Source organism: Phoxinus phoxinus (assembly GCF_949152265.1).
Source record: "Phoxinus phoxinus genome assembly, chromosome: 11".
NCBI lineage: Eukaryota > Metazoa > Chordata > Actinopteri > Cypriniformes > Leuciscidae > Phoxinus > Phoxinus phoxinus.
Genome location: NC_136886.1, coordinates 27,143,844 through 27,171,047, shown reverse-complemented (window position 1 = coordinate 27,171,047; position 27,204 = coordinate 27,143,844). Strand labels below are relative to the sequence as shown.

Genomic DNA, 27,204 nt, shown 5'->3' with positions numbered 1-27,204 from the left:
TGAAATATACATCTTTTGTAGCATTAGCCTATAAATGTCTTTACTGTCACTTTTGATTAATTTAATGCATTCTTGCAATTTAATGCATAATAAAAGTATTAATTACTTAAAAAAAAAAAATTTACTGACCCCAAACTTTTGAACGGTAGTGTATAATGTTACAAAACCTTATTACCGATCCCAAACTTTTGAATACAGTGTAGTGCCAGTCAAAAGTTTGGAAACATTACTATTTTTAATGTTTTTGAAAGAAGTCTCTTATGCTCATCAAATCTGCTTTTATTTGACAAAAATATAGAAAAAAACAGTAATATTGTGACATATTATTACAAATTAAAATAAAGATTTTCTATTTTAATATAGCCTATACTTAAATATATAATTTATTTCTGTGATAAAAAGCTGAATTTTCAGCATCATAATGCAGTCTTCAGTGTCATACGATCCTTCAGAAATCATTCTAATATGCTGATTTATTATCAACAGTTAACTGTAAATTCTGTATGTGATAGTTTCCCAAAATGAAAATTCGGTCACATTTTACTCACCCTGTGGTTTGTTTCAAACCAGTCACCATTCACTTTCAAGCCATTTTTTTCTCTCTTCCATACAGTGAAAGTGAATGAAGGCTGCCATGCCATAAAGCGTAACATTCGTCAGTGTTCTATTTTTGGGTGAACAAATCCATCCTGCAGCTCCCCTGCGTCTCTTTACCTCACGTACATGCTATAAACCTGTTATCCAGCAGGTGGCAGCAGTGGTGTTGCACTTTCTTCGTCAAGTTGCTCACGTCATTATTTTCCTTCGTCTGTTGAAATGTTTGGCTGGAATATTAATGTGAGAATAATAACAACGACATATAATGATATTTACGGTATATAGCCTATTCAATGACATGTATTTGATAATGTCTGATGAATGAATAAGCGTAGCCTACTTAGGTTTTGAATCCACGTGATTTGTACCAGTATTAATAACAGTTAGGCTAAATGAAATGTTCCATAATCTGTAGCTTAATGTAAAAGTATCGTTTTGTAGTTGTTTTGCATTTATTCTCTTGAGTCGATATACAGTTCATTACAGAGATGTTGTTTGTTAGATGAGGACAACTAAACGTTTTATTTACAGACACTGATTAAATACTGGTTTTTATCAGATTTTCCACCAGACTACCAAGAGTAGCTTTAGAGATTCCCATTAATCGAAATGAATCCCAGGGATTTGCGTCTGTGTTCATTCAAATTCACGATCCTCCACTAGTAGCACTCTCGTGCCCTACATCTTCCCCTGACCCCGCCTGCTCGGGCCAGTACGGTCCGCCCCAGACTGAGTAGGTAACAGCAGTATTTATGTGTTTCGGCATCTTCCTGATCAGTGACTGTCATCCCACTGAAGTCACTCCGCAGCATGCTATAAAATATTGTGCTTGATCTGTCTCAGGGTTCACAGATGTAAGGCAATAATCAGTGCGTGGATTAATTGGCAGCACCCACGACCAACGAGAAGCCGACAGGGAGTCGAGGGAACCTCGGGAACATCTCCGGAGAGGTTTGTCAGGACAAACAAGTGCTTTATATTTCCCGAGAGAGCTCAAGTGTGCAGGGCTTGATCGATAGGACTGGAATGTGGCAGTTTCGCCGGAGATTAGACTGTCGGACGAGCGAAACCAAAGCACGGGACCGGGATCTGGGAGAAGCAGGATGCTGAACCGCGATCAGGGTGAGTGCATATGGCCACGTCTGGACGCTTTTGTTCAGAATAACATGAGAATGCCAAACGCGGATTTGGTTTTAGCATCCAGGCACTGTCGTTCATGCTAGAGACACGCGTGTCATTGTAAATGTCTAGCATAGGGGGATTTGCATGCGTGTTATGAATGCGATCATATCAAGAAAATGATGTCGTGGCCTACTTCGCTCGAGATGTCTCATCTGCTCCCAGTCCAAATGAGTGTGTGCATGAGAGTTACAAGATATGACACTCTTAGTGTATGCTTATAGATATATAATTCTCTATGCATGTGTGTTGTTCATATCTGCGGGTAAAGTGATTATGACTTCTGTTAACCTGCAGCAGAAGGGCATTGGCGTGCCAGACGAGACAGGACTTGACACACACACTAACAAACAAACTTGAATACGACAGCCTCATGAACTTAGACTTGCTTTTTGTGTTGGCTTGTATGCTATGTGATTGTGTTATAGTTTAATTTATATTATTTTAGGTTCGTATACGATACAAGTTTACTAAACATTTTCTTGTCCCAGAGAATGTACAATGTCTACATTATTTAGGCTAATGGAATTGGGATATGTCAAACTATTTCATTGATTTCTTGGAGAACTGATAACTTTTTTTTATTGAATACATTTTCCCCAAAAAAATGATAATTCTCTCATCATTTACTCACCATCATGCAGTCCCAGTTGTAGCCAATGACTTTCTTTATTCTGTGGAACACAAATGGAGATTTTTCTGAAATCTGAAAGTCCTTCAAAGTTGACGCTTAAAAAACCAAGCGAAATGGAACACAACTAATCCAGATGACCCCAGTTGATTAATCATTGTCTTCTGATGCAAAATTATAGGTGTGAGGAAAAATAAAATACTAATATACAAACCATCACTTTTGGCCAACTGTCAGCGCGCTGTGAACGTCAGCATGTTGTGCAACTCGTGCGAGAAGTGATGCGGAAGCTCAGAGGACCGTCACTTCTCGTGCGAGTTTCACATAGTCAACTTTGTGGGACCTGTATTATATGACCTCGCAGAGATGGATTATTTTTGTAAAAATCTCCATTTGTGTTCCACAGAAGATAGTCATATGCAACCAGGGTGGCATGAGGGTGATTTTTTTTTTTGGGGGGGGGATGGAGTAGCCTATATCCCTCCAAGAAACCGGAACAATTTTTTTAAATTCCGGAATTGCTTTACACTTTTCATGACGATTGGTTTGTTTCCTGCCTTACTAATAAATGTTACTAGTCTACAACACCACAACTACTTCCAGAATATAGCAGCTACACAGTGCAAAAAAATAGTGTGAACAGGGACCCAAACTCATTCTTTTTATGAATTGGTTATTTTTAGTAAAGCAAAAACAAAGAGCACGAGAAGTGTAGTCTGATTCCAGATCAAATGACTGTGAGAACCAGTATCATTAAATTATTTCTTTTAGACTTTCTTTGACATATTTTTACAAACAGTGCTTTTCTTAGGAAGAGCCTGTGATCTTGATCAGTGTCATTTACTGTACAAGTAATTTGGCTTCTCACATAACCTCTTCTGTGATCTTCGGTATGTCACCTCACCGCTATCATATCGTGATATGTCATACAGTTTGTTTGCTTCATCTTATCACCATGTTCTCTTTAGGTTCTTTGTTAGGTCTAACTCTGATCCCATCAGAGTTCCCACACATTATGGACTTTGTTGATGCATGCTACGAAAAATGTACGTGCCATACCAAATATTTTTCATTGACAAATGACACACACTGGAATCTGTCCTTGTTTTGTGCTGTGTGAATGGCCCCTTACAGACTTACTTACTCCCTTCCAGATTGCTTTAAGCAGTTGGTGACTATCAGCATGTGCACTGCCAGTTTTATTCGTGTGATGTTGTCACTTGGCCTTTAGCCTGTGCGTACGTTCCCTAGGAACATTTGGTATTGGCACATGTCACCCATCGATTGCAGTGGTACAGTAAAGCAGCAGTGGCACAGCACAAATGCCCCCAGGGCAGTCCCCATCGTTTGTCCTGCGTGTCAGCACACATCAAATCTGTTAATTCATCATGGCTGGAGACCTATTCCAATAAAATCTGTCACATTTTAGCAGAGCTATCATGTGACACCGACAGATTTGAGTAGTTTGGATGGGAGCTTGTGATAATTGCTATGGTTAGGTTACATTAGCAATAGCAACTGGTATATTAGATTATGCCTTGGTCTGCTGTCAGGTGTTAGTATAATTAATGTTAATAAATTATTAATTTGTATTGATTTGGCTTGTCAATATGGACACCAGATTAGGGATCACACTTAAGTGAGTTAGCATCAATACACACGTGTAATTTCAATCACTGCAGTGGAGTTTTAAGTCACGGTCCCGTTTACTGTTGTTTGGTGACTTTTTGTCATTGAGTCAGTCATTGAATCCACACAACTGTGAATTTCGTGGGATGGCCCTCACACATTTCGCATTGGATTCAAATTGACCACGCAGTGTTGATTGGTCATTTGCTGGGTTGATGAACAAAAAGCTGCATGGTTTGAAAGTCACATTGTGTGAGCTGTGCTTCTTAGATGCTTCTTTGTTATGCATTTAACCAAAACATATGTTGCCCATGTGACGGATGTTTGGACCGCCATAATTTGATGCATATTGTTGATCTAAACTGCAGATATTGATGTGGTTTAGCTCTTTTTACGCTGGCTCAACTTCCATGAACACAGAAACAGAGCAAGACTTTCCCCCGGATGCACTGTATGATGAACAGACCATTCATTGTCCTTCGGGCCTCTAGCTGTTTGGTCAAATCCTTCGTCTTTCGTCCTAACTTGTGTGTGTGCCACATGGGGATCCTTTTGTTCCATGTCCAAATCACCAAAAGACTTGCATTCTTTTGATGTCCACCAACTCTGACAGATATATGACTCACAGACCTTCTTGTGATGGGATGTTTTATTATTTTAGGCATAAAAAGTCAGTGCAGAGGAACAAGAAACTTGTTGCTTTGTTTTGGGAAGTCCCGATCAGTCTGTATGTTTAACCCCATGTTACGATACAGTTGTATTGGTTGCAGAACAGATTATGTGGTAATCTTAGCATGTTAGTGTATTGGTGTTGGAGGATATATGTACTAAGTGTTACAGGGTAATAAATAATGAACAAAAATATTGATTAATGGTGTGTGCAGTTAAGTCACAGGTGGTTAGGTGGAGGCATTCCTTAAACCTTGAACGGACACAATAGAAGTGACCTGGAAAGACTTGAGAGGTGCTACGGGGTTGCAGCTAAAGAAAAGACAAAGGCGTACAGAGAGGGTGGAGGCGTGAGATCATAATACTATTAATCCACTCAACACAAGCCACATGTACTGCAGAATCTTTACTGCAGAATACCAGCATGCACAAGCATTTCACCATTGCGTTATGAAAACAGTTATTGTTATTGAATGGGACATTTCTGGAACTAGTCTGTGCATTCTTATAAGTCGTTCATGAAATGACTAAATGGACATGGGTAGATGGCATGTTTCATTTGATGCGAATAAAGGCAAGGCTTTATTGTTGAGAACCTTAGTGTAGATTTTTCAGCCAACAGGACATTGAAAACTTTTCAATCCATTTAATTCTCAGTGGCCTTAAAGGGATAGTTCAACCAAAAATGGAAATTCTATCATAATTTATGCACTCTGACCATCATTTATTCCAAAACTGTATGTTTTGTTTCTTATTTGCCTCAATATGTTATTAGTTGGCTTGACATGCAATAAAATGAAACAGAATAATGTATTTCAGTCTGATTCAGAATTAATGAATCCTTAAATAAACTGAGTCCGCCAGGGATCTGATGTCCTTGTGTATATTAGAGTAGTAGCCCCATCTAGCCTGTCATAGTTGATCAAGTCTGTTTACTAGAAAACTCTTCCCTAGCTGGCTGTGATATTCAGTGGTCTGAGCAATGCCATAACTTATTTCTGTTGAGTTATAGTAGAATAGCCACACAATCTTTTGTTTAGCTCTCTGTCAGAGTCAAGCCATAATTGTAGTGAAATCTGGTGTGGTAGTCTGAGAGGAAAGCCTGTTTCTTTCTTTTTCCCCTCCTTTTTTCCGTGTCGGGTATATTTCCTGTGCGTCGAATCTGTAACCTCATCTCGTTCGCCTGGATGATCAGGTTAAATTTTTTAGGATTGTCCCTGGGCATTTATTTGAAGACCAGATATAAATCAACAGAATGTCTATCATTGCTACTTAGGGACAAAGTAATCACCAAACTGGAACTGGACACATTTTTGTGCCTTGATAACCATGCATCAGCATAAAGACGACACATAGATTTATTAACTGAACCTTTACTTGTTGTTGTTGTTATTATTAACAACATCTTTTCAGGTGGTTCCCTTTTGTTGCACATGAGCCTCTGTTGTTTTACATTGATGTGACCTCACTGTAGTTGGTCTCATGTGACCACCCTGTGGGTACGATTACAGGTCTGACACAAGAGGAACCTCTAAAATTCAATCCAGAAGTTACAAGGTTTCTTGAACAACAGATTGTTTTCATTACCAATAGTAGTTTGAGGAATGATTAGAGTGATGATAGATCCTGCGAAAGAAAATAGGTAGGCCAGCCTCTATGTGCAAGTCATCTGCTTTTTTCTTCTTCTTTTTCTTTTTTCTTTTTTTTTTTGATTATTTACATCTGTTGTTTTTGCTTTGAAGTTGATTTTGTTGTTTTTATGCAATGTGTTTCCTGTAGACTGAGCCATGAGGTGCCGAGAGTATGACCTCACTGGAGCCTTGTCGTTCTGGGAGGCCCAGAGTTTGGCCGTTTGAAACCATAGCACATGATGAGGTTCATTTCCTTGTCATTCAGAGAAAAAGTTATTGCTATATTAAAAAACTTTCTTGTCCACACTCATGTATTTTAGGACACGTTTACATGGCAACGATGTACTAAAAACGAAAAAGGTTTTTGTTTTTCGCGTACAGACGACAACACGATTCCCCGTTCACACGAAACCGCAAAAATGACAAAAAATGCTTTTATGCTTATTATGCTTTCGGGCCAGTAGTTGGCGACATCACTTTGTAAAGTAAAACTTCATGCTAATTGACTGAACACATAATGCGCATAATGTCCCAGTTTCCATAAATTTGCTATAACGACTATAACGGTATAGTTTTTAAAAACGTTTTAAAAAAATGTGCGATTTAAGGCCCCCAAAACGCCGCTGTCGTGTAAATTAACGGCCAAAACCCATAAAAAGTTTTCTGTTTTTAGTTGAAAACTGTGTCGTGGAAACAGGTCCTCAGTCAGATTTGCTAATCTCAGTCTGAAGAGTTGTGAAATGTTTAATCTGACTCCATTTTCTAGTTCTCTGCACAACCAGGCTGTTGGTTCCTTTCACCCTTCGTCAGCAGATACTGCAGGCGACACATGAACAGAATGAGTGGAGCATGACTGATCCATTATGAAGGAGTTATGCAAGAGAGGGTTCCATTTCTTTCTCCTCCCTACACACACGTTAACTCTCCCTATTATAATTTCTTCTATTCCTCACATTGTATTCCCCTTCGGTCTCTTATACTCTTTTTAAAAAACACTTTTTTTCTCTCTTGTTTTGCTCATTGCTTTTCATCATCTCATTTTTTTCCTCCTTTTTTATTCCATCCTCTCTATTCTCTGCCCAAGTTTCTTCCGCTGGCAGTGTTCCAGGTTCACCCACGCGCACACACACACAGACACAAATTCACTCACACTGATCTTTTCCGGAGTGGAATTCTGTAACTCCACACTGGGTGTTTGGCAGTGTCCAAACCGCAATGGGATGACAGAAAAACAGCCCCTGCAGGGTTTGGCTGAGACGGCAGACTATTTTAGTAGCAGCCTGTGCCAAAGAGCACCTTCTGATTCATGAAAATAGGAAAATCTGCTAGTGGAGGATTATCATTAGGTTGGTGATGTGTTGGGCGCTATCTAGACAATGTGTGAATGAGAGGGTGCTCCATGTCTGTGCAAATATGATATAGAATGTTTGTATGTGTGTTTTAAATTAGATAAGACAAAGAAAATGTGTAAATGTTTATGTAAGGGAAAGATAGAGTGGTGGGGTGTTGTTTTGGGCGCTTGTGGGAGGATATGATTGAGATTTACTGCTGGACAGACACTTTTCTGACATTTTGCAACACTAGCACACAATACTGGAACAAACCATAGTGTGCGAGTCAAGAAAGTATTGCATTTCATGAGCAAAACTGGATAAAGATTTGGCAGAGAAGAGAAACAAATCTGTAGGCTGGATAAGATATGGAAAACAATAAGACAACACTATGATACACATTGATTTTGTTGCAGGGTGACGCATCAGGCTGGAACCCTGTGCTCTGATGAACATACACAATGTTCAAAGCATCAGCCAATTTTTTCAGGAACTGAATGCTTTCCAAACACGACACTGCCTAAAACACACACAATATCATCTGAAGCCAACGCATGCTGACGGTGCTGTAGGTGGGTTACTTAATGGATGATTGGTGTTGGGTGTGGGTGACTAAAGGAGTCGTGAGAGAACATAGCCCACAGACAAGGCCCTGGTGTTAGGTACGACATGACAGCTTGTAGGGGGTGTAGCAGGTGGCGCCGGATCTGCTTCTGTGGTCAAATACCACTCGTATAGTGCCACTCATTCAGTACATCATCAAACGCATACAAACAAATGACTGTGTCTGTAGTTATTCATGCATGAATCAGTCTGGAATCAGTTGCTTTTTTGGTCTTCAAAAATAAAATTTGCTTTAAGGGGTGCGTTGACTCCAAGGACAAAATTCTTGGCATTGCTGTATCCTTCAATCAAAGATATTTTGAAAAATGTGAAGAACAAACCATAATTTTAGTGTTCAGGCACGTCATTAAAAAGAAATACAACCATGCATTTATAAATTTAGGAAGTTTTTGGAGGTGCAGTCTCTGTACATCCACTGAGAACAACGTCTGAGTTTGACGGTCTTACTCGACATCTTTATCCAACAGCAGAATCACTCTTATGATTGATGAACAGATATGAGTTGTTCAGAACACACCTCCATGAATTTACGATGATGTTAAGCGGCGTGTCGAGGAGAAAGACGACATCACAATTCTCCTGATTTCAAATCATTCTGTTTGAAGAATAAGTGTTTATTTAATTGTTAAAATTTTAAACTGGGTTGTTAGTTTTGAGATCTAAAACTTCTCAATTCTGAAAGCAGTAGCTAATGTTTTTATTGTATAGTAACCTCTTATGCCTGGCTCACACTACAGGAGTTTTGAAATCCTAACCGATTTTTAAATCTGGTTGCAGCACACACTTTAGGAGAATCTTTGCAGATTTTCTTACCTCAAATCTTAAACATGCTCATACTACAAGATTTGAAAATCGCGGCGCATCACACTACAAAATGTTACTAAGATTATCGTGCCAGAGGAAGCGCCTTACGTGATCTACGCAGCAGATCGGAAGCGGGAAAGCAGATGTAAACAAAATGGATACTGTAACACGAAAACTTGCTGTATCAATAATGATCGTTTGTTGTGAGAAAAAGCGGAAGAATAAACGAGTGTGGATGAGAAAATGGTTGGGGAGACGGACTGAACATGGATTGTCAGTTCTTCAGCGAGAAATGCAGGTAAGAAATGTCTGTCACTTCTGTCTCGTCGTAGACTTGTTTCCTATTGGCTATTGTGACAGTACTGACGTAATCACAATCTTGCTCATCCCGATAAATATCAAACATGTTTGAAATGATCGGGGCAAGCCCGATTTGTGTGAGAGCAGATCGGGTGGGGCAAGATTTGATCTGTGAACGCCTCACATTACCAGATAATCTGTGCCAAACATCGCAACCGATCGAGGTCCTCGACAAGATTTTTTTCTCCGATTCTCGGGAGGGGGAAATCGGGCATAAATAGGCCCAAAACTCCTGTAGTGTGAGCCAGGCATTACTTACAGGCATATATGTGTAAATATCAAGAACATTTTGATTCTCATTTCATGACCCCTTGAATTTGATATTGATGTTATGTTAGTTCTACACAAGTGATAATCCAGTGGTTAATATGCCCCTGGTTAATAATCCAGCGGCAGAAACTTGTCTGGTTAACACTCTCTAATAACAGTAGTTGCAACGAACCCATCATAAAACGATGCAGGTGTAGCTACTATCCACTATCACACTATCCACACACACAGAAAAGTTATCTAACCAGTGTGTGAGTTTTTTATTTTATTAGTTGGGGTGCATGACGTACTGATCAACAACTATCTCTCTGCGTCCCTACACATTATGAGTGTTATTTATTGGCCAAAAAAGAGAAAACACAAAATAGTCAAAGATTACTTATTTAAAATATCTATAGAAATTGATAATATTGCTACTGTAAATTCTTTTGGCTACGAAAACAATGTAGTGAAAACCCAGTATCACGACAGCCCTACTTTGTATTGGATCATATTATTTTCCCTTAACGCTGAGCTCAGACTACAGGAGTTTTAGGCCAATTGATCTCTGATTTACCCCTCTCGACAATCTGAGAAAAAATCTTGTCCAGGACCTTGGTCGTTTACAATGTTCACCCCAGATTATCTGGTGTTGTGAGGCATTTACAGATCAAATCTTAAACCTCCTGATCTGTTTGCAGACACACCGGGACTGCCCCAATAATATCAAACATCATGTTTTAAATTTAGGATTTTAAATCGGGATGATTATGACCATGAAACAAGTTGCTGTACGGGTTGGTTGAACAGCGGAGATGGAACAGAATGAGCGCCAAAAGACACAAGACACAAGACATGAGCCCAACGGTCAAACGTGTCAGTCTAGTGCGAGTTTACACCTGTAGGTGTTACCGGCCTCAGACCTAGGGGAAATCTGGGCTGGCAGCAAGGGTACACAGGCAGTGAAGCACTGTGCACCTGTGAACCACTGTGAAATAATAACGAGACAGACAGGGTAAGCGTCTTTTCTCTTGGCGCGTCAGCTTTACTTCTCAGATCGCACAATATTAACTGTAAACATTTCTTGAATTACATACAGAAAAATAACTTCATCTGCACATTAGCTGATATGTAATATGACTCATACATACTCTCAGTATATGAATACACACCTGTAATCAATCACCAGTTTCACAAAGGTAATATATGAGCTACATATTATGTGCATAGAAGAATAAGTACAAAATAAACCAAGAAAGATTCACATAAATGTCACTTTTAGGTTACACACATAAGCAAAATATTCCCACACACAAATGTGTATAGCTTAAATGTCCAGTATGACAAATACATAAATCAAGAATACCTCTGAACCCCGAACGCCATGTTCTATACACCATTTCACTCTCATTACCTCGTGTCACACATTTACACGACACGTGTACCCGTAAAGCACTCAAAATGGCGATCGAATTAAAACTGCGTCACATGTACTTAACTACTCAGTTTAAACCCAAATATAACAAATACCCTCGCATTACTAATGCGATTCAACATTACAACAATGTCATCTGTCTTGTAACACTTTTAAATGCATTGAATAACTGATTAATCTGTTTATATCTATAACCGTCGAGTTAATGAAATCTATATAAACATATTAAACACGAAAAATGTACTTCAAACACTTCACAGTTACTTCCTCAAACCTTCTCGTTATCTCATGAACAGTTAGAAGTATGTCTAAAGTGTATTTTATTTACCTGTGAAATAATAACGAGACAGACAGGGTAAGCGTCTTTTCTCTTGGCGCGTCAGCTTTACTTCTGAGATCGCACCCGAGAGGAAGCTAGTCTCAATCATATACTTCACAGGAGCGCTCCAGCACCATCTGCTGGTGTGTCGGCGAACTGATTCCTAACTGTTAGTGTTCTTATTAAAAAAATAGGGGGGGGTGGCGTTTTCCATGAATTATATGGTAACATCATAAATGGTAACATCTTTTATCACACCCGTTACACTCTCCCCTGCTTTAAGGGATGCCTCCAGGTATCCAGAACTAATCCAACAGCATAGAATAAAGTTGTTCTGTAGCGAAAATAACTATCCGTCTGATGCAGAGACAGGTGAGTATTTAAATTTAAACAGTCCTATATCGCTTGTGCTGTTCTGATCTAATTCTAATATGTCCACACAGGTGGTGAAGGATAGTGGCGATGATCAGGTACGACAGGGTAAGTATGAATAGGATAAAGTACGCAGGTATGTATTGCGTTCACTCCTGGTCCCCAAGGTTGGTATGTGGGTTGTCCCATTCGATCATATGTGAACACTTCCTTTGGCTTTACTGCACGTGCAGATCTTCGCAAGGTACTGTCTTCTCCATTCATTAACTGAGCAACCGGTTCCACGTCCACGTCAGTATCTCCATAATTACTTCTAGCTATGCAGTCCTCAACTTGTTCCTGATGTTCTGGAGATGGCAACGGATCAGGTAGTGTTTGCATAGGTTCTGATGTCACAACTCGAGGTTGTTGTTCCTGTGATAGATGAGTTTGTATAGTTCTGTGGTGTTCTGGTTGAAACTCTTGTGCAGCTACTCGAAGATCACTGTTTAAGTCATGACGTGACTGTTCTCGAGTCACTTTTTCTCTTTCATATACTGGAACTGATCTGGGGTTACACGCATATTCTTCCTCGTTCCCAGAGTCACTGGAGTCAAGTTCCAAGATATTAAATCTGCGACGTCGGCTGTTCTTGTGGAGTTGTTTCTGTGTCCGATTATCCTGTCCATTATATTCAAGTGGCAAATCATTCACAGGCAACAGAAGATTACGGTGTAGAACACGAAGAGTGCGATCACCGGCTTCTGCTTGAATTTGATATACTGGACCATCTCCCATTCTCTCGACAACACGGTGAACCTTGTTCTCCCAGTAAGCACGGAGTTTGCCGGGCCCACCTCTCTCGGATAGGTTACGAACAAGCACACGATCACCGGGCTGGAGCACAATCCCTCTGACTCCACGATCATAGTTTCTTTTTCCTTTTGCAGAACTCTTTTTACTGTTTTCAGATGCAATTTTGTACGCTTCCTGCATCCGAGAAGCCCACTTCTGCGCATACTCCTGCCGGGTTTCAGTCTGTGGCTCAGGTTCCAGCCCAAAGAGTAAGTCGATAGGCAATTGCGGGGCTCTTCCAAAGAGGAGAAAGAATGGTGAATACCCCGTGGCTTCATGCCTCGAACAATTGTATGCGTGCACTATGTGTGGTAAGTGGTCTTTCCATGTAGATTTCTTGTCCTCTGACAAAGTTCGTAGCATCTGGAGAAGGGTTCTATTCAAGCGCTCAACGGGGTTCCCCTGTGGATGGTAAGGAGTCGTTCGAGAATGAGCAATGCCAGCCAGTTGCTGAAGCCGTTGGAATAAGTTATTCTCGAATTCGCGGCCCTGATCATGGTGTAACTTCTGTGGGTACCCAAAGCGTGGTATAAAGTCATAGAAAATCTTCTCCGCAGCCGTTTTTCCAGATTTGTTCCGTGTTGGGTAAGCTTGAGCGAATCGAGTAAAATGATCTACTAGAACCAGGATATACTCATAGCCACCCTTACTCGGTTCAAGATGCAGATAGTCAACTGACAATAGTTCAAATGGTGCACTGGTTGTAATGGAGCCCATTGGTGCCTTCTCAGGAACGGTAGGTCGCTTCTGCTTAATACATGGACACTGGCGGATGACATAATTTTCTATGTCACGCTGCATGAAAGGCCAATAAAATCTCTGCCTCGCTAGGTGAGTAACTTTGTCCGCTCCGACATGTCCCATGTCGTCGTGAAGGTGTTTGAGCACTAGAGACTTTAAGGAATCAGGTAGAACCAGTTGTCTGTGTTGTCCTGTCTGTCTGTATAGAATTCCTTGGTCAAGTCGCAGTTTGTTCCATTCATGAATTAACCGTCGTGTAGTGACCATCATTTGTCTCTTGTCTTTGTCATTAGGATTCCATCCTCTCTCTTTCAATGCAATTACCTCGCCGATGGAAGTATCCCCTTTCTGAGCAGTACGGATGTCTTCTGGAGGAAACAAAGGTGTACTGACCGGAAGCAAACTATCCTCACTGGAGCTTAGCTGAAGAGCCGCAACCCATGGTAATTCTCCTTCCCTCTTGGCTTTGTCTCCCTGCCATATGGCAGCCACCACATCTGGAGGTAAAACCTCAGAGTACTCTTGGATGTGGTTGAGAAGCTGAACTGGAAACCGTGATAGAGTGTCAGCGTCAATGTTTGTTTTGCCTGGTCTATACTTTATGGTGAAATGAAAGTCGGCCAGTTCACCCACCCACCGGTGCCCAACCGCACTCAACTTGGCGGTACTCAAGATATATGTGAGGGGATTGTTATCGGTGAATACAGTGAACGTGGGTGCATAGTAAAGGTAGTCTCGAAATTTATCACAGATGGCCCACTTCAAGGCAAGGAACTCAAGCTTGTTCGAATGAAGGTGGTAGTTTTTCTCAGCTGGTGTGAGTGTCCTTGAACCATAAGCGATAACACGTAGCTTACCCCCTTGTTCTTGATAAAGTACGGCTCCCAGACCTTCCTTGGACGCGTCGGTGTGAAGGACGAAAGGTAAGTTAAAGTCTGGGTAGGCCAAGATCGGAAAAGTGGTCAACATATCAACAAGGCAAGCAACCACATCACTGTGTTCAGAAGTCCACTCAACTGGTGTCTTTGACGGCAGCTGACCCTTTTTCACGCTTTGCGTAGTCGTTCTCGTTTTTACAGGTTTCTCTCCAGATTTATTCGGACTCTCCTGAAGCTTAAACAATGGTCGGGCGATTCTGGAAAAATCCTGAATGAAGGACCGATAATAGCCCAAGAATCCCAAAAGAGCTCTTACTTCTCCAACATTCTTCGGTTCCCGCTCCTTCCACTGCATCACTGCTTCCAAGTCTTTGGGATCGACTTGAATGCCCTCACTTGTCACTAAGCGTCCGACATACCTCACTTGGCGCTTAAATAGTTCACACTTCTTTGGTCTTAGTTTCACACCATGCTCCCGCAAACGGCAAAACACTCTCTTCAAATCTTTGACGTGATCTTGGAATGTTTTGGAGAAACAGAGAACATCGTCTAAGTAAGGAAAGCAGCATTCATCCCTTAGACCACTCAACACACCTTCCATACACCTCTGGAAAGCCGCCGGTGCGTTGGAAAGGCCAAAAGGAAGACGGATCCATTCGTACAATCCCCACGGCGTACTGAAAGCTGTCAGGTGCCTAGAGTTCTCTTCAACAAAACCCTGGTGATATGCACTGCCCTGATCAAGGATAGAAAACCATGAGTAACCTCCCAGGCTATCTAATAAGTCCTGAATACGTGGAAGGGGATGACGATCGGGAATGGTTTTGCTGTTTAGTCCACGAAAGTCCACACAAAGACGTAAGCTCATATCCTTTTTCCTTACGCAGACCACAGGGGAGGAATAAGGTGATACGGACTTCCTAATCCATCCATGGTCTAGCAGCTTTTGAACATACTCCTTAACCTCTCTATACAAGGGCTTTGGAACTGCGTTGTAGGACTTTTGGACTGGGGTGTCATCTTTTAAGTAGATTTTGAGTTGTAAGTCAGAAATGCAACCAATATCGGTGTCCTCTTCAGCAAAGACATCTGAGTGGTCATATAACATACACTTCGCAATCTCCTGCTCTTCCTCAGCTAGATGAGACAGATCGACAGGAGGATGCCATTTGTCTTTGGCCTTGTGGGTGGTTTTATGCGTTTCCCTACTTGTTCTCAAAGTCTGCTCACAAGTACACAATTGAGCTGAACACAAGTGTGCTGTATTCTGAGATGTTGGCTCACAGTTTATGGATGAATGTTTGATTGGTTTTAGATCAAGTATCTCTTCAAGAGTACCAAGAACGGTTTTCTTTGCCAGATAAATGCCATGTTTTGTCGAGTTCTGAATCGGGACTTTGATGCGCTTAGATGATCCAACAGGGACATCAACTAAAGCTGGGAACACTTCAAGACCCTCCAGGCAATGATTCTCAGGGCGAGGCTGAAACATCATCGTACCTCCACTGTGCCACCCTCGAACTCGACACTGCACTTCACAAATCTTGCCTGCGGGTATATTTATACCTTTCTTGCCGAGGCGTACAATACACTCTGGCATTTCTGCTGGCCCAATAGTCTGAAGTGTAGAGACTAATGCTTCCACGGCGCTATCACTGACACTCAAAGCTTCTTTTAGTATTTTAGTTACGTCAACGTTATCATGCTGATCGAGATTTGCTTTGATCATTTCCGAAATTACATTACTACCTAAGAGAGGGTAGTTACAGTCACGACTGATAAGTAGTGGTACTCGGATTGTCACACGCCCATGTTGCTGGCTACATATTTGAAGATCGATCTCTGCCCATCCATCAAGCGGGACCTGAGTATTGTTGGCAGCGGCAATCTCAAGCGAATGGTTAACAAACAACAATCCAAGCGGCTGTATTTTCAGATAGGGTAGTGCTTGCTCAATCCACGATTTGCTCACCATGGTCACTTGTGCCCCTGAATCAAGCAGCATCTGAAGAGGTACCCCATTAATGGAACATGAGACCATGCATCGCTTACCAATGAGTTGGGCTACTCTTTTCTTTGGATTTGACTGGTACGGTGGATATGACTGCAAACGTTTTAGTGTATTTACTTCTTCTCGGGGCTCTTCACTGCTTAGGATCGCTGACTGCCCCTCTCCAGCGACCTCTTCCCGTTTCCCGACAACTTTCGTTGGAGACAGCCAATGGCGCGATGTCCTGCCTGGCCACAAACAAAGCAGTGAACACAGTTCGTTTGGTTGTTCTGTACACAGTCATTACATTTACCTCTGGTCTCAGATAATGGTGGTTGAGCGCGAACAGTAGGTGAACGACAGTCTTGCAGCTTCACAGTCTCAGCGGGGGTGGACATCTGAGCTAGATGCTTGGTTAGAGAGGAAACTTGAGCAGTTAGTTCTTTGATAGCATCACGGTTTGCTTGTAACTCAGTGTCAACTCTTGTTGGAGTGTTCAATTCACTTTGGGAATGCTGAGCTGCGCTTACAGTAACTGATCTGGTTTTACCTACTGAACCCAGTCTCTTCAGTCGCCCTTCTTCTTCAGCTGTTGATTTCGTGATTTGTTCCAAAAGCAAGTCGTCACTAACCTGCATGTCTGACAGTAACGGTTTAAGATCATGTCTGACATGGCTGTTTTTCTCACTTAGCCCCTGATAAAGTGTGTGTATGAAGGTGCCCTGAACAAGCTCTTTGTTATAGCTAAACCCTACACCAGGATGTTGTGACTCAAAAAGTACACGCTGTTTCAGACCCATTATTCTGTAAAGAAACTGTTGTGGGCTTTCTTTTTCACTTTGTTTAGCATTAGTTAACTCTTGAAAAAGTTCAGTCACACTTTTGTCTCTAATGTGAGAACGCAGAAATCTTTTCAACTCATTAACAGTGAGATCATCCTTATTAACTAACATCTCTCTGAATGTACCAGGTTTGGTTATTTTAAGGACTGCTCTGATAATTTCAGACCCACTGAAACCCTCTTGCAACCCTTCATCCATTTGTTTACAGAGACAATTGAAAGACATGTCACAACCCGTATCACAAATTTGACCACCATGTAACTTAAATTCTCTTCGTGGTAACAAAGCTGAAACATCAGACAATCTTACAACATGGTCAGAAGTGTTAGATGAGTTCATCCTACCCGACGGAGCAACACCACTGTGGTCGGGCATACCAGGCGTTGATGAGGTGACTTCTCTGGTAAGTGCATAGTTGTCTCGGCCCCGAAATGAGTGCATGTGGGTCTCTCTGTCCATGTGTAACGATTGCGTGTGAGTGTCTCTGTCCATGTGTAATGGTTGTGTGTGAGTGTCTCTGTCCATGTGTAATGGTTGTGTGTGAGTGTCGCTGTCCATAGGGGATGGTGGTGTACAAACTTCTCCCTGGTCATCAGTTGGAGTGTGCTGTGTTGGTGAATCCCCCATCAAGACAGGTGCCACATTACCAGGTTCAGCGGTTCTGGCGCCTGGAGTTGATAGCACGTCATTAAGTAGGTCAAACAGGAGGAGGAGTTGAGTCATGCCCTCATCTTCTGCAGCTTTTAACTCCTCACTTCTGATATAGTCAACAATTAGGTCGTAAAGTTCAGGTTCACTTAGATCTGCCACATTGTAAGTTTCATGGCCGTCATCTATCGAACTTGCAACAGTCTGCAGCTGACTAAAACACAAATCTGAAAGTTTCTTTTGGATCTTGAAGAGCAGCACTCGCCGTGGGCTTAAAGTAGTCATGTTGCTGTATCACCTGTGGCAGTTGTTCTCTGGAGGACACTCAGCGAAGTAGCCTTCCCTGAAACACTGGGCACAGGATTCCACCGTTGCTATGACAACCGTCCCCGACGAGATGTGCAGAGAATCCTGGACGAGCCCCCAATTGTTACCGGCCTCAGACCTAGGGGAAATCTGGGCTGGCAGCAAGGGTACACAGGCAGTGAAGCACTGTGCACCTGTGAACCACTGTGAAATAATAACGAAACAGACAGGGTAAGCGTCTTTTCTCTTGGCGCACAGCTTTACTTCTCAGATCGCACAATATTAACTGTAAACATTTCTTGAATTACATACAGAAAAATAACTTCATCTGCACATTAGCTGATATGTAATATGACTCATACATACTCTCAGTATATGAATACACACCTGTAATCAATCACCAGTTTCACAAAGGTAATATATGAGCTACATATTATGTGCATAGAAGAATAAGTACAAAATAAACCAAGAAAGATTCACATAAATGTCACTTTTAGGTTACACACATAAGCAAAATATTCCCACACACAAATGTGTATAGCTTAAATGTCCAGTATGACAAATACATAAATCAAGAATACCTCTGAACCCCGAACGCCATGTTCTATACACCATTTCACTCTCATTACCTCGTGTCACACATTTACACGACACGTGTACCCGTAAAGCACTCAAAATGGCGATCGAATTAAAACTGCGTCACATGTACTTAACTACTCAGTTTAAACCCAAATATAACAAATACCCTCGCATTACTAATGCGATTCAACATTACAACAATGTCATCTGTCTTGTAACACTTTTAAATGCATTGAATAACTGATTAATCTGTTTATATCTATAACCGTCGAGTTAATGAAATCTATATAAACATATTAAACACGAAAAATGTACTTCAAACACTTCACAGTTACTTCCTCAAACCTTCTCGTTATCTCATGAACAGTTAGAAGTATGTCTAAAGTGTATTTTATTTACCTGTGAAATAATAACGAGACAGACAGGGTAAGCGTCTTTTCTCTTGGCGCGTCAGCTTTACTTCTGAGATCGCACCCGAGAGGAAGCTAGTCTCAATCATATACTTCACAGGAGCGCTCCAGCACCATCTGCTGGTGTGTCGGCGAACTGATTCCTAACTGTTAGTGTTCTTATTAAAAAAATAGGGGGGGGTGGCGTTTTCCATGAATTATATGGTAACATCATAAATGGTAACATCTTTTATCACACCCGTTACATAGGCACCCGTGTCAGTGTTGGAGTCTAGAAAGCCAGTTTTTCCTCGGGTTTGACTGAAGAGCAGAACCCTCACTCTGAGTCGGGTCTTGAAGCAGGGTCCTCCAGGCCCTATGATGAGCTCTTTCAATCTCAAGAATCAGACAGGAAGTGGGTTTTTCGCCCCAGTTTGCAAACCATTCTTTGTTGTAAGGCACCTTTAAGAGTGTCTGGAATCTTGAGATCCTACGGTTATCCTACAAATTTGTTTCCGAGTGGTCGCAGCTAGCACCTTGATGGTAATGTCTTCATGGTTGAGAGTGAGTGGAATCCTCAATAGTAGGATTCCTGACTCCCTATTAGAAAGCTTGGTTTGTTGCTGGACTCTCAGTTGTGCATTTATACTGACGTGGCTAGCAATTTTGCCTATCCCTTTTATACTTTTTTTAAAGGTGTGCTCGAATATTCGATCTGTAATTATTCAAAAAAACATGTTGCTTAGCTGCATGCTAGCATGCAAACTAAAACTCAGTTATAACTTAATGCGTGGTGCTGTGGAGTTTGTAACTGCCTCTTGGTGCAGCAAAGTTTGGAATTACTTCGATGAAAATTATTTTACTAAATGACCTTACAAAATGGAATTACTTTTCTTCAAATGGATCAATATGTTGTGTGGAGACATTGTCGGGTGAAACTGAGTTATCATAAATATCACTGAAGAATCAAAAAATACAAAACTGGTGTTCACGTCCCAAACACCCAGATTGGGCTCAGGTGCAGGACTACTAAGTGATATAAACAAATAAAGAAGTGTGAAGTCCGCACACTGAGAATAACTGCTCCAAAAGAATTTATTTAAAAAAGCCATGTTTTGACCCTCAGGTCTTCATCAGGGACTTCTTTATTTATCATAAATATGACTACCATGAAATCACATTAAATACAAACACCAGTCTAATGAGGAACGACAGCTGTCCATCACTGCATTCATGACTGCAGTAAGCGCAGCTGTGCCCCCTAAATGAGTCGAGAAGATAACTTATCTGATAGCAAAATGAACTTGAGACACATGCTTCATAGAGGGAGATGGGTTTAAAGGGATACTTCACCGATTAGCATTAAGCTTTGTATAAGTAGAAAACCTACCCCAGATGAGAGATTTATGTATTTTTTTTGTTTAGAAAAAATTTTCCTAGACGCAAAATGTTTGCATTATCTGAGTATTTTCTGGCCAGAGGCTAAAAACTACAACTAGTTGAAGGAGCTAGTGCTGCATGTTTTCAACCGCCCATAGTGGGTGGGATCTCACTCACAGAATGTACAAACAGTGTCAGACATTTTTTTTTTTTAAAGCTAAGCTAACAGGCTCTTGCTCTGTGGTGGAGAAAGCTGAGTAGTAGGGGTGACCATACGTCCTCTTTTCCCCGGACATGTCTCTTCCTCCCGACCGCCAAGCAGCTCTCGCTCCTCCGCTGCAGCAGCTGCTCCGGGCGCCTCCCGCTCCCCCACCATCAGCGCATCAGACCCTCGCACCAGACCAGACCTCAAGATCCCCCAAAATGTCTGGGACTCGGCTCCTGCTTTCCACAGTCGCCATTCACTACACCTACATTATTACATTATTTGCCACTGACACGTACGTGGCAGCTTAGCAGGTCTGCTTGACAATGCTAAAACGCACATCAACCGATCACTTGTTTAAGCGTTCATGTAAACACTACATTCAGATTCACCAATCGAAATGAATTCAGTCCGATTGAAACAAAAGGCGTGCATGTAAACCTAATGAATGGCGACCGCAGAAACCAAAAGCCGAATCCTGAACATCCCGAAATCCGGCGCTTGTGGCCACCCGCACGAGCCGCAACACAGCCTGGTGTGTCGCCTGGAGCTGCCTCTGCAGCAGAGGAGCGAGATCCGCCCGGGGCTCAGGAAGAATGGAAGTTTATATGCTCACACAAAAATCGCTGTAAAAGATGCTTTCCAACAGGTTTTATCGTAGTTTTTGTAATACCGTACCTCACAGCACATCCAAAATAAGTCAATGGAGTTGGACAAAAACTACGATAAAACCTGTTGGAAAGCATCTTTTGCAGCGATTTTTGTGTGAGCACTCGGTGAGTTTCACGTCTTTGTAAAATACCGAACTTGTCCTTAAACATGTGATTATAAGTCGCGTTGCACCTGGCCTTATTGTTATCAGACTTAGGAGCCAACTTTCACCTGAGCATGTGGATATTTTTTGTTTTCCTCAACATGAATGTGTGGAACAATATAAACACAATAACCATATGCTGACTCGAGTTTATCTGCTCTGCATGATAACTGGCACAGTCTTCTTTATTAGCGTTTTTTCCGTTCGCCTTGCTTCAGCTTAAATGCTTTTTCTGTATATATTTTTTATATAATATTAAATTAGAAAATATCAAGATATAATGTAAGCGTGTTGTGTATATTTGCTAATCATAAGCTTGTTCAGAAATAATGTTGAAAACGTAAAGATGAAAAAAAAAAATTCTCCTTAAACTTAATTTAAATAAACACTTTTTTTTTTTTTTTTTTTTTTTATGAGCCCAAATTTTCAAATACAAAGCTTTTTAAAAATGCCCATCCCTACTCTCTTGGGATCTGGACTCCAGCAGGAAGTATGTTTTGTCCTCCTGTTGTACGGCACCTCGAGTGCTGGAGTCTAGAGACCAAATCATATTACAGGTTTTACAATGGTCCTTACAGCATTATTCCATTATAGACAGTGACATCGAGTGGTATGGTTCTCTGTGAGCCTCCTTGGTGGAACTATCTTCAAGGTGGAGTGTTGTTAGGCCTCCTCTCGGTCTAGAGAGTCATTCTGTTGAGACCTCCACTCCCCAGAGCTCCGCTTGGATAGCAGTATCAAGTTGTCCGGCTCTTTTGTGAGCCTCCTTGTCAAGCAGTTCTAAAACATAGTTCAGCTTCCTCTCTCAATAGAGGGTTGTTATGCTAAAACCTCTGCTTTGTAAGCTCTTTTGAGCCTCCTTGGTTAACTGTCTTCAAGGTGGGCGTTGCTAGGTCTCCTCTTGCATTAGAGTCATCCTGCTTAGGCCTCCACCACCCAGAGCTCTGCCTGGATAGCAGTATTGAGTTGTCAGGCTCTTTTTTGTCCTCCTTGGTAAGCAGTCCTTGGTATAGAACATAGTTAGGCCTCCTCTCGCTTTAGAGAGTCATCTTGCTAAGGCCTCCGTTCTTAGAGCTCTGTCTGGGTGGTCATGCCAGGTTGAATGGCTCTTTTTGAGCCTTCTTGGTGAAACCACCCTTAGGAAAGCGTTGTTAGGTTTCGTCTCGATTTAGAAGAGTCGTCATGCTGAGACCTCCGCTAACCAGAGCTCTGCTTAGATAGCAGTAAGCTTATTTTGTGAGCCTCCTTGGTAAGCAGTCCTTCACGTAGAACATATACTTTCCCCAGAAGTGACAGACAGGACATTTCTAATCCATGGCCATATTCCCTTGAAGATATTTGGAAGAATACCATAGCCTGAGATCTGCCCGCAGGGTATGCAGCCATGGTTTCTGGCCCTAGGGAATAGTCACGACAGCCGCTGGTGCGTACCATCTAGGATGGGGAATTGTGACACTTGACCTAGCACCATGGAGTCATTGACTTTGTCTGCTTTTACAGCATTCATTCCTTTAAGATGGCGAAATGGGTATTTGTTCCCCAAAGCGTCCTAGGATGCAGTTCAAGTTCCCATTCGAAAGGGAATGTGTTGGGTTACAAATGTAATTATGGTTCCCTGAGAAGGGACACGAGACACTGCGTCTCATTGCTATGCTTCGGGTATGGCTACCCACGTCTCTATCAGACAAAAGAAGTTGTTGAGGTGTACTACAGGTGCCCTTTTATACTATAGTGACGTCATAGGCTGTTACCTGCCAATGTTATTGTTGTATACCTGCTTCAGACACCGGCACTCTGAAGGCGTTCCCCAAAGCGTCCTAGGATGCAGTGTCTCTTTCTCCTTCATGGTTACATTCGTAACCTAAGACGTTCTCACAGTCCCCTTTAAACATATTTTAAATATTTCTGTATTAGGTTAAAAAGCTAGAGCAGTTTACAGTGGTAGGTAAACTAGAGAATTACTCAAGGTAAGGAGAAAGTGGCAACATCTTCATCTGTCAATTGTCTATCAGTCAATTTAAGTGTTAAGCTGTGTTTGCACCAAAGCAGTTTATGTAGCCCACAAAGTTGCATCCTCTCAGAGACTTCCATTCAAAAAGAACAACCTCTGATCTCCCTTTTAGACATTGTACTTTTTTTTCAGCTAACCTTGTAGGCCCCCCTGTAGGAGAGGGACTCTGGCTGAACAGTAAAGACTGGACTGCATTTCAGTTTATCAGAGGAAATAAGAGAATGGAAAGTGACAATGAACAAAAGCAAGGGATTTAATCTCATTGAGTGCTCCGCTTTTACATGCAGTGGTGTAAGGTAAATTGGATGGTTATTTAAACGTGTTTCCTGGAATGGGAATGGGCCGGGTGGCTAATGTTGGACCAGCGGACGATTAATCATATAGTGTTTGTCAGTAATCTGATTATGTTCTTGCTCTAGAGGACAGATAAACACAAGCGTGTGACATGAAGGCAACTCTGAGAGCGTTTAGGTGAGAAACCGAAGTACAGGTGACCAAATCAACTAAGACATCTCCAGGGAATGAAGATGGTGAATACTAAGCTTCTCCGTTTAAATGGAAAAGAAGTGCAAGTTGAGGTAAACAGCCGCAGATGGAAGTACTTAATGAGCTTTAGAGGAGAACAGCAAGTGAGGAAGAACAAAAAAAGTGGGAGGCTAGGAACTGAGCAAAAGGAAGGCAAACTGAAACAATGGGATAAATCGAAGCCAGTCAGCTCTAACAGCTGTGTCAGATTAGGTTACCGTGGTTACAAGTGTCCACCTCACTATCCAACAACAGGCGGGGCAAGACACTCCAGAGGTCATGATATTAACACATTCGATAAACAGGTGTTGTCTATTTGAATGTGGTCATCCCTGTGACCTCAGGTAACCTCTAAAGTGACAGTTTCAGAAAGCACAGAGCAGCCAACTTTTGAGTTTAGCTTGGAGTGAGATTTATGAAGGGGGGGGGGGGGGGGGTGATGATGTAAAAAAAACCTTGCTATTGTGATTGTCAAAAATTTGGTAGCCTAACTACGCATCACTTTATAAAGTTTAGTGACCGCATGGTGTAATAATTGGTATAGGCTACTGCTTTTATTATTGCTTGATACAAATTTTACAATTTCAATTTAATTCTTGTGGTTTTATTCCGATCTTGATTCAATTTGGATGCATATTAGGTACAGTAGATGTTAATTTTTCTCAAGAAAGAAAATCTCACCTAACAGACAGCGAGCCCTGTCGGCTGGTATTATTAAAGGTTAAAAATAACAACTCAAATTAAATATAGGTCTAATGCGTTTTTTATTACAACAACTTTATAATATTTTAATGATATAAGTGGGAAAAAAGATGTAATATAGTGCACATATTTAGCAAAATACTAATTTATACTAATACTTAATATATTATAAAATAAAAACATTTTCTAGCCAAAGTACGTGCGGTCATTAAATGGCTTTCCTGAGGTAAATGTAACGTTAAGTGAACTTGTAGTCTACTCCAGCTATCTTATTGACCTCTTTCCGCGGTTGAAAAACACTGATTGGTCGATATTATGTATGTGGCATATACATGTCGGTAAGTTGTAGGCTACTGTATCTTTCAACACACGTTACACACCTACACATTCGTGTTTATTTACTATTAACTAGTAAAGAGATGATCAGTTTACATGCCATTTGAAGTGCGGCACACCTAAACTGCGGCAGACCTAATCTGACACAGCTGGCACATTTAAAAGCGCCCAAACGGTATTTATTGTTTGAATTTCGTAATAAAATTGACAGAATCTGAGAGCTGAGAATTTGTTTCATATCAAAAGTAACCTCCCCTGTCTAGTCTGTCGGTGTCAGTGTCCTCTTTGCTTCACGATTTTTCTGTGTGAGAAAATAGATGTGTGGCGTGAGAGCGTGTGGAAAGGGTCAATTGCGCGAGTCTCACGGTCAATGCGTGAGAGTTGGCCACTCTGAAAGCATCAGAAACCACAGCAGTGTAACTGCAGTAACTCATTTCACTGTCCTCTTCAGATATGACTCTAATATGCTGTTTTGGTGCTCAATAAACATTTCTTATTATTATCAATGTTGAAAAAAGTTGTGCTGCATGTGGGAACTTTGATGCATAGAAAGTTCAGACAAACAGCTTTTATTTGAAATGGAAATGGTTTATAACAATGCATACTTTTTCTGAATTTCTTTCAAAAAGAATCTTACTGACCCTAAACTTTAAATGATAGTATTTATATATTTAGCTATGTATATTATAGCTACTAATAATTTTATTCATTCATGTCTTTTCATAATTTAGGTAAGCACTGTTCATTTTCTAGCATGTATCCTTTAAAGGGAATTATGGGGTTGTTTTAAAGCTTTCAACTTTCAGAAGCAGTCATTTTGAAGGGCCTTTCTGAGTGAGTTCTACACACTCCTGAATAAAACAAATGGTGTTTGATGGTATTGGTACTTGAAATGCATTGCACAGTTTTCAAAAACCTGCTTCGACCACGTGTGTGATGGCTTACAGAAAACTTTATCCCAAACTTCAATTTCCATGGAGCCAGTTTACGTTCAATCAGCCTCTTTTTTTCACTCTGCGTTAAAAGAAAGTTAGTCTGCTGAGTAAAAAGTAAAATCATCAAACTAACTTCCCCAAACAATCCTTTACTTGGACCATATTCGTCCGTCAACTAGACTTGTGCTTGTTGTGTACTCAAATGCGAGTTTAAACATTCAGGAGAGTATGTTGAACTTTTGTATAAGCATAAATGAGGGTATTTGGTCAGTTGTTTTAGTTCCTCAGGTTGTGATGATGCTACAGCAACACTTAGAAGAGCCCCACAAGCTAGAATGGCTCTGATTGGATCCTAGTCTGTTGCTATGGAGGGGGAGGATGCCTTCCTATTGGTCAATGCTGCCTGGCCTAGAGCTGATCAGGGTTGCATCTTTTTATTGTTATGGTCACAGACAGGAAGTGGAAGGTCATTGATATTGGACATCTGTCCGGGTAGAGGGATCTATTGATGTAAAATATGTTTTTATCAAAACATGTACTTACCAATGTAGAATATGGCTTTTTACTTTCTGTGCTGGATTGTAGTTTGGTTTGGCAGGGATTCTCTGCCACGTGGGGGTTGACATAAACAGAGCTTTGATTAAAGATAATTACTAAGGCATGTGCTTTGTATGACAGAGAAGGGGAGAAAATAGGGAGGGAGTATAACCGAATGCAGAATTTTCTCACGCTCAACTCGGACTGGCTTCAGGGGAATTATGGGCTAGGGATATGCAGAACTACATAGTTTCATAATCTTCTGCTCAGTTTTCTGAATGACTAGTTGACTAGGGTCTTAAGGAAGCCCTGTATAATTAAGTTGGTTTAGGGCCATGCCCACCAGACATGTTTCATAGAATGTATTTTTGCATTCAGAATAGTGCTGGTCGGTATCATTACCAAAAATCCATATCACTGTATTTTTCTAAATTATACCGGTTTCACGGTATATGACGATAATATGTATTTTTTTCAAGCATGACTGGGTGTTAACCACATTTTCTACTGATTAAGAGAGGAAATACTGCAGTAGATTGACTTAGAATGCCCTATTTTTACTGTCATGAGTGAATATTGTAGAAAAAATCTACACCTGTACAGGTTTGCAAGGATGTTTACAAAGAGGTGACAGCAGGAGGCGTATTAGGAGTCGCAGAAATAGCGGTTTCCCACGGTAATGGCTGTACCAGAGCCCGTCTACGGAGAGCCTGGCCACTCCC

The 27,204-nt window shown here is 41.2% G+C and overlaps 1 protein-coding gene across 3 annotated transcripts in view; it reads left to right on the top strand.

Annotated features, from left to right (window-relative positions):
* Positions 1-756: 756 nt before the first annotated feature.
* Positions 757-27,204, top strand: part of tmem198ab (transmembrane protein 198ab) — a 41,318-nt gene continuing 14,870 nt past the window's right edge. Inside the window, exons 1-3 of one of the 3 annotated variants that reach the window (XM_079629258.1) lie at positions 757-837; positions 1,157-1,330; positions 1,441-1,719. The gene's annotated coding sequence lies outside the window, so the exon portion shown is untranslated. Of the gene's footprint in view, positions 838-1,156; positions 1,335-1,374; positions 1,720-27,204 lie in introns of those variants that run through there. The other 2 variants (XM_079629260.1, XM_079629259.1) reach the window with 2 other exon arrangements.